General features: G+C 40.2%; 1 pseudogene; it reads left to right on the top strand.

The window, feature by feature from the left end:
- The first annotated feature begins 472 nt into the window (after positions 1-472).
- On the top strand, positions 473-858 carry LOC460445 (small ribosomal subunit protein eS25-like; annotated as a pseudogene).
- Positions 859-9,233: the final 8,375 nt, after the last annotated feature.

Here is a 9,233-nt window from a genome sequence, read left to right as displayed (position 1 = left end):
CTAGGCCAGATGTGGTGGCTCATGCCTATAATCCCAGAGTTTTGAGAGGCCAAGGTAGAAGGATCACTTAAGGCCAGGAGCTGGAGACCAGCATGGGCAACATATCAAGACCCCATCTCTATTAAAAAATTAGCTGGGCATGGTGGAACATACCTGTAGTCCCATCTATTTGGGAGGCTGAGCACACCACTGCACTCCAGCCTGAGTGACAGAGCAAGAATGTCTCTAAAAAACTAGAACAAATAAATAAATAAAATAGAACACTAAACTCAACAACCACAGAATATACATTGTTTTCTAACCACGCTGAAATTAAATTAGAAATCAATAACAAAAAGATATCTATTACAGCCCCCCAAATATTTGAAAATTAAACAACACATTTTCAAATAACCTGTGCATCAAAGAAATCACTTTTCGTCTGACATCTCAGCAAGGCTGCAGCGATTGCCGCTGCTCTGCAAGCTTCACAATGCCATCCAAGGACAACAAGAGGAAAGACCCCGGGAAGTTGGCCAAAAAAGACAAAAACCCAGTGAACAAATTCAGGTGCAAAGCCAAAAAGAAGTGGTCCAAAGGCAAAGTTTGGGATAAGCTCAATAACCAAGTCTTGTTTGACAATGCTACTGTAAGGAAGCTTTGTATGACAAACTCTGTAAGGAAGTTTCCAGCTATAGGTTTATAACCCCAGCTGTGGTCTCTCAGAGATTGGAGATTCGAGGCTCCCTGGCCAGGGCAGCCCTTCAGGAGCTCCTTGGTAAAGGACTTATCAAACTGGTTTCAAAACACAGAGCTCAAGTCATTTACACCAGAAATACCAAAAGTGGAGATGCCACAACCACTGGTGAAGATGCATGAACAGGTCCAACTGACTGTACATTTGGAAAAACAAAACTTTATTAAATAAAAAAAAGAAATCACAGGGAAATTAGAAAATATTTTTGAACTGAATGAAATTAAAACATATCAAATTTTATGGGATGCAGCACTGCAGTGCCTAGAGGGAAATTTTTAGTGTCTATTGCTTATATTAGGAAAGAAGAAAGATTTAAAATCAATTATTTTAAGTTTCTATTTTAAGAAGTTAAAAAAAGAAGAGCAAATTAAACCCAAAATATGTGAACAGAGAGAAATCATAAATATAAAGCAGAAATTAAGAAACTAGAAAACAAAGAGTATACAAAAATAACAAATCCAAATGTTGGTTTTTGAAAAATTTAATGGAATCAGTAAACTCCTGGTTAGGATGATCAAGAAGAAAGGAAAACAAAAGCTGTTACTACTACAAATGAAAGAAAAGATAGATCCTACAAATATTAAAAGGCTAACACTGAAATAGTATGAAGTGTATTATGGCAAAAAATTAACACCTTAGATTAAAGGAAACAAATTTCTAAAAGAACAAACTTACTAAAACTGACCTAAAATCAAATTGAAATTTTTAATACCCTGTATGTTTTTTAAAAATGAAAGTATTATGAGACTTTCCAAGATGGCCGAATAGGAACAGCTCCAGTCTGCAGCTCCCAACGTGATCGACACAGAAGATGGGTGATTTCTCTGTTTCCAACTGAGGTACCTGGCTTATCTCACTGGGACTGGTTGGACAGTGGGTGCAGCCCGTGGAGGACAAGCCGAAGCAGGGCAGGCATCGCCTCACCTGGGAAGCACAAGGGGTCAGGGATTTCCCTTTCCTAGCCAAGAGACACTGTGACAGACTACTTGGAAAAATGGGACACTCCCACCCAAATACTGTGGACTTCTCCCAAAGTCTTAGGAACCAGCAGACAAGGTGATTCTCTCCCTTGCCTGGCTCGGTGGCTGCCACCCATGGATCCTTGCTCACTGCTAGCCCAGCAGTCTGAGATCAAACTGTGAGGTAGCAGCCTGGCTGGGGGAGGGGCATCTGCCATTGCTGAGGCCAGTAGGTAAACAAAGTGGCCAGGAAGCTTGAACTGGGTGGGGCCCACCACAGCTCAATCAGGCCTACTGGCTCTAGACTCCATCTCTGTGGGCAGGGCATAGCTGAACAAAAGGCAGCAGACAACTTCTGCAGACTTAAATATCCCTGTCTGTCAGCTCAGAAGAGAGCAGTGGTTCTCTGTCACCACCACAGTGTTTCAGCTCTGAGAACAGACAGACTGCCTCCTCAAGTGGGTCCCTGACCCCTGTGTAGCCTAACTGGGAGACACCTCCCAGTAGGGGCCAACAGACACCTCATATAGGTGGCTGTCCCTCTGGGATGAAGCTTCCAGAGGAAGGATCAGGCAGCAATATTTGCTGTTCTGCAATATTTGCTGTTCTGCAGCCTCCACTGGTGATGCATGCAGGGTCTGGAGTGGAACTCCAACAAACTCCAACAGACCTGCAGCTGAGGGACCTGACTGTTAGAAGGAAAACTAACAAACAGAAAGAAACAGCATCAACATCAACAAAAAGGACATCTACACCAAAACCCCATCTGTAGGTCACCAACATCAAAGACCAAAAGTAGATAAAACCACAAAGATGGGGAGAAACCGGAGCAGAAAAGCTGAAAATTCTAAAAATCAGAGTGCCTGTTCTCCTCCAAAGGATCGCAGCTCCTCGCCAGCAATGGAACAAAGCTGGATAAAGAATGACTTTGACGAGTTGACAGAAGTAGGCTTCAGAAGGTCAGTAGTAACAAACTTCTCCAAGCTGAAGGAGGAGGTTTGAACCCATCACAAGGGAGCTAAAAACCTTGAAAAACAATTAGATGAATGGCTAACTAGAAAAAGGGTGAAGAGAAGACCTTAAATGACTTGATGGAGCTGAAAAGCATGGCACAAGAACTTCGTGACGCATGCACAAGCTTCAATAGCCGATTCGATCAAGTGGAAGAAAGGGTATCAGTGATTGAAGATCAAATGAATGAAATGAAACGAGAAGAGAAGTTTAGAGAAAAAAGAGTAAAAAGAAATGAACAAAGCCTCCAAGAAATATGGGACTATGTGAAAAGAACAAGTCTATGTTTGATTGGTGTACCTGAAAGTGATGGGGAGAAGGGACCCAAGTTGGAAAACATTCAGGATATTATCCAGGAGAACTTCCCCAACATAGTAAGGCAGGTAAACATTCAAATTCAGGAAATACAGAGAACACCACAAAGATACTCCTCCAGAAGAACAACCCCAAGACACATAATTGTCAGATTCACCAAGGTTGAAATGAAGGAAAAAGTGTTAAGGGCAGCCAGAGAGAAAGGTCGAGTTACCCACAAAGGGAAGCCCATCAGACTAACAGCAGATCTCTCAGCAGAAACCCTACAGCCAAAAGAGAGTGGGGGCCAATATTCAACATTCTTAAAGAAAAGAATTTTCAACCCAGAATTTCATATCCAGCCAAACTAAGCTTCATAAGTGAAGGAGAAATAAAATCCTTTACAGACAAGCAAATGCTGAGAGATTTTGTCACCACCAGGCCTGCCTTACAAGAGGTCCTGAAGGAAGCACTAAACATGGAAAGGAACAACCAGTACCAGCCACTGCAAAAACATGCCAAATTGTAAAGACCATCGATGCTATGAAGAAACCTCATCAATTAATGGGCAAAATAACCAGCAAACATCATAAAGACAGGATCAAATTCACACACAACAATATTAACCTTAAATGTAAATGGGCTAAATGCCCCAATTAAAAGACACAGACTGGCAAATTGGATGAGGAGTCAAGACCCATCAGTGTGCTGTATTCAGGAGACCCATCTCACATGCAAAGATGCACATAGGCTCAAAATAAAGGGATGGAGGAAGAACTACCAAGCAAATGGAAAGCAAAAAAAAGCAGGGGTTGTAATCCTAGTCTCTGATAAAACAGACTTTAAACCAACAAAAATGAAAAGAGACAAAGAAGGCCATTACATAACAGTAAAGGGATCAATTCAACAAGAAGAGCTAACTATCCTAAATACATATGCACCCAATACAGGAGCACCCAGATGCATAAAGCAAGTCCTTAGAGACCTACAAAGAGACTTAGACTCCCACACAATAATAACAGGAGACTTTAACACCCCTCTGTCAATATTAGACAGATCAATGAGACAGAAGGTTAACAGGGATATCCAAGACCTGAACTCAGCTCTGCAACAAGCAGACCTAATAGACATCTACAGAACTCTTCACCCCAAATCAACAGAATACACTTTCTCAGCACCACATCACACTTATTCTAAAATTGACCACATAATTGGAAGTAAAGCACTCTTCAGCAAATGTAAAAGAACGGAAATCACAACAAACTCTCTCTCAGACCACAGTGCAATCAAATTAGAACTCAGGATTAAGAAACTCACTCAAAAATGCACATCTACATGGAAACTGAACAACTTGCTCCTGAATGACTACTGGGTAAATAATGAAATAAAGGCAGAAATAAAGATGTTCTTTGAAACCAATGAGAACAAAGACACGACATACCAAAATCTCTGGGACACAATTAAAGCAGTGTGTACAGGGAAATTTATAGCACTAAATGCCCACAAGAGAAAGCAGGAAAGATCTAAAATCAACACCCTAACATCACAATTAAAAGAACTAGAGAAGCAAGAGCAAAGAAATTCAAAAGCTAGCAGAAGACAAGAAATAACTAAGATCAGAGCAGAACTGAAAGAGATAGAGACACAATCAATTGATTCAAAAAAATCAATGAATCTAGGAGCTGGCTTTTTGCAAAGATCAACAAAATTGATAGACTGCTAGCAAGACTAATAAAGAAGAAAAGAGAGAAGAATCAAACAGAGGCAATAAAAAATGATAAAGGGGACATCACCACCGATCCCAAAGAAATACAAACTACCATCAGAGAATACTATAAACACCTCTACACAAATAAACTAGAAAATCTAGAAGAAATTGATAAATTCCTCAACACATACACTGTCCCAAGACTAAACCAGGAAGAAGTGGAATCTCTGAATAGACCAATAACAGGCTCTGAAATTGAGGCAATAATTAATAGCCTACCAACAAAAAAAACTCCAGGACCAGACAGATTCACAGCCAAATTCTACCAGCTGAAACTATTCCAATCAATAGAAAAAGAGGGAATCCTCCCTAACTCATTTTATGAGGCCAACATCATCCTGATACTAAAGCCTGGCAAAGACACAACAAAAAAAGAGAATTTTAGACCAATATCCCTGATGAACATCAATGCAAAAATCCTCAATAAAATACCAGCAAGCCGAATCCAGCTGCATGTCAAAAGGCTTATCCACCACGATCAAGTCTGCTTCATCCCTGGTATGCAAAGCTGGTTCAACATACACAAATCAATAAACGTAATCCATCACATAAACAGAACCAAAGACAGAATCCACATGATTATCTGAATAGATGCAGAAAAGGCCTTTGACAAAATTCAACAACCCTTCATGCTAAAAACTCTCAATAAATTAGGTACTGATGGAACGTATCTCAAAATAATAAGAGCTATTTATGACAAACCCACAGCCAATATCATACTGAATGGGCAAAAACAGGAAGCATTCCCTTTGAAAATTGGCACAAGACAAGGACGCCCTCTCTCACCACTCCTATCCAACATAGTGTTGGAAGTTCTGGCCACGGCAATCAGGCAAGAGAAAGAAATAAAGGGTATTTAAATAGGAAAAGAGGAAGTCAAATTGTCCCTGTTTGCAGATGACATGATTGTATATTTAGAAAACCCCATAGTCTCAGCCCAAAATCTCCTTAAGCTGATAAGCAACTTTGCAAAGTCTCAGGATACAAAATCAATATGTAAAAATCACAAGCATTCCTATACACCATTAACAGACAAACAGAGAGCCAAATCATGAGTGAACTCCCATTCACAATTGCTACAAAGAGAATAAAATACCTAGGAATCCAACTTACAAGGGATGTGAAGGACCTCTTCAAGGAGAACTACCAACCACTGCTCAAGGAAATAAAAGATGACACAAACAAATGGAAGAATATTCCATGCTCATGGATAGGAAGAATGAATCAATATCGTGAAAATGGCCATATTGCCCAAGGTAATTTATAGATTCAGTGCCATCCCCTTCAAGCTACCAATGACTTTCTTCACATAATTGGAGAAAACTACTTTAAAATTCATATGGAACCAAAAAAGAGCCCACATTGCCAAGACAATCTTAAGCCAAAAGAACAAAGCTGGAGGCATCAGGCTACCTGACTTCAAACTATGCTACAAGGCTACAGTAGTCAAAACAGCATGGTACTGGTACCAAAACAGATATATAGAACAATGGAACAGAACAGAGGCCTCAGAAATAACAACACACATCTACAACCATCTGATCTTTCACAAACCTGACAGAAACAAGAAATGGAGAAAGGATTCCCTATTTAATAAATGGTGCTGGGAAAACTGGCTAGCCATATGTAGAAAGTTGAAACTGGATCCCTTCCTTACACCTTATACAAAAATTAATTCAAATGGATTAAAGACTCAAATGTTACACCTAAAACCATAAAAACCCTAGAAGAAAACCTAGGCAATACCATTCAGGACAGAGGCATGGGCAAGGACTTCATGACTAAAACAACAAAAGCAATGGCAACAAAAGCCAAAATTGACAAATGGGATCTAATTAAACTAAAGAGCTTCTGCACAGCAAAAGAAACTACCATCAGAGTGAACAGGTAACCTACAGAATGGGAGGAAAATTTTGCAATCTACCCATCTGACAAAGCTCTAATATTCAGAATCTACAATGAACTCAAACAAATTTACAAGAAAAAAACAAACAACCCCATCAAAAAGTGGGCAAAGGATATGAACAGACACTTCTCAAAAGAAGACATCTATGCAACCAACAGACACATGAAAAAATGCTCATCATCACTGGCCATCAGAGAAATGCAAATCAAAACCACAATGAGATACCATCTCACACCAGTTAATACGGCGATCATTAAAAAGTCAGGAAACAACAGGTGCTGGAGAGGGTGTGGAGAAATAGGAACACTTTTACACTGTTGCCGGGAGTGTAAATTATTTCAACCATTGTGGAAGATGGTGTGGCGATTCCTCAAGGATCTAGAACTAGAAATACCATTTGACCCAGCCATCCCATTACTGGGTATATACCCAAAGGATTATAAATCATGCTTCTATAAAGACACATGCACACGTATGTTTATTGTGGCACTATTCACAATAGCAAAGACTTGGAACCAACCCAAATGTCCAACAATGATAGACTGGATTAAGAAAATGTGGCACATATACACTATGGAATACTATGCAGCCATAAAAAAGAATGAGTTCATGTCCTTTGCAGGGACATGGATGAAGCTGGAAACCATCATTCTGAGGAAACTATCACAAGGATAGGAAACCAAACACTGTATGTTCTCACTCATAGGTGGGAATTGAACAATGAGAACACTTGGACACAGGGTGGGGAACATCACCTATCAGGGCCTGTCGTGGGGTGGGAGGAGGGGGGAAGGATAGCATTAGGAGAAATACCTAATGTAAATGATGAGTTGATGGGTGCAGCAAACCAACATGGCACATGTATACCTATGTATCAAACCTGCACGCTGTGCACATGTACTGTAGAACTTAAAGCATAATAAAAAAAAAAGAATGTATTATAAAAACCTCCACACACAAAAGAAAACCCAAGACCAGGTTGTTCTTCATTGATGAATTCTATCAAACATCCAAGAAGGAATTGATGCCAATTTTATACAAACCCCTTCAAAAAAACAGGAGGAAATACTTCCCAACTAATTATAAGGTCAACAAAATGCTTATACTAAGAACTGACAAAAGCATGACAAGAAAAGAAAATTGTATACCTGTATTCCTCATGAATATAGCCACAAAAATTTTTACTCTATTTTTTTTAAGAGTGAGGGTCTTGCGCTCTCACCCAGGTTGGAGTGCGGTGGTCCAAACATAGCTCACTGCAGCCTTGATCTCTTGGGCCCAAGGGATCCTCCTACTTCACTCTCCCAAGTAGCTGGGACAACAGGCACACACCACCATGCCCCGCTAATTTTTTTTTTTTTTTTTTTTGAGACGGAGTCTCACTCTGTTGCCCAGGCTGGAGTGCAGTGGTGCGATCTTGGCTCACTGCAAGCTCCACCTCCTGGGTTCACGCCATTCTCCTGCCTCAGCCTCCCGAGTAGCTGAGACTACAGGTGCCCACCACCATGCCCGGCTAATTTTTGTATTTTTAGTAAAGACAGGGTTTCACCATGTTAGCCAGGATAGTCTCGATCTCCTGACCTCATGATCCACCCACCTTGGCCTCCCAAAGTGCTGGGATTACAGGTGTGAGCCACTGTGCCCAGCCCCGGCTAATTTTTTATGGAGATAGGATCTTGCTGTGTTGCGCAGCCTCGCCTTGAACTCCTGGGCTGAAGTGATCCTCTCACTTCAGCCTCTCAAAACTCTGGGATTATAGGTGTGAGCCAAGCCCCTGCACCTGGCCACACAAAAAAAATTATTAATACAAAATTAGAAAATGGAATACAGCAATATATAAATGGATAATATATTATGACCAAGAATGTATACCCCAGAATGCAAAATGAGTGTAACTCAAAAAGTCAATGTAATTCAGTATTTTTTAACAGACTAAATGAGAAAAACATGATGTAGAAAAAGAATTTGACAAAATTCAATACACATTCATAATCACAACTCTCAGAAAACCAGCAATGGAAGAGAAGTTATTATGGAAATGCAGATTAAAAGCATAAAGACACACCACACCCACTAGAATGGTTAAATTTAAGACTATCAACATCAAATGTTGGCAAGGATTTAGATTACCAGAACTTCCATAAAATACTGGCAGGAATGTAAAATGGTACAATTACTTTGGAAAAGCTTTGGCAGTTTCTTATGAAGATATCCATGTACCTACTCTTTAACCCAGCAATTCTACTTCTACATATTTACTCAAGAGAAATGAAAATGTACTTCCAAAAAAAGCCCTGTAGATGAATATTGATAGTGGCTTTATTCATGATAGCCTGAAACAAGAAATAACCCAGTGTCCATCAATAGGAGAATGAATAAACAAATTGTGGCTGGGTGCAGTGGCTCATGCCTATAATCCCAGCACTTTGGGAGGCCAAGGTGGGTGGACTGCTTGAACTCAGGTATTGGAGACCAGCCTGGACAACATGGTGAAACACCTTCTCTACTAAAAAAATAAAATAAATTAGCCAGGCATGGTGTTGCACACCCACCCATAGT

Source organism: Pan troglodytes, chromosome 2 (genome assembly GCF_028858775.2).
Source record: "Pan troglodytes isolate AG18354 chromosome 2, NHGRI_mPanTro3-v2.0_pri, whole genome shotgun sequence".
Lineage (NCBI taxonomy): Eukaryota > Metazoa > Chordata > Mammalia > Primates > Hominidae > Pan > Pan troglodytes.
The sequence above is the reverse complement of the archived record's forward strand: the minus strand, read 5'-3'. Positions and strand labels throughout refer to the sequence as shown.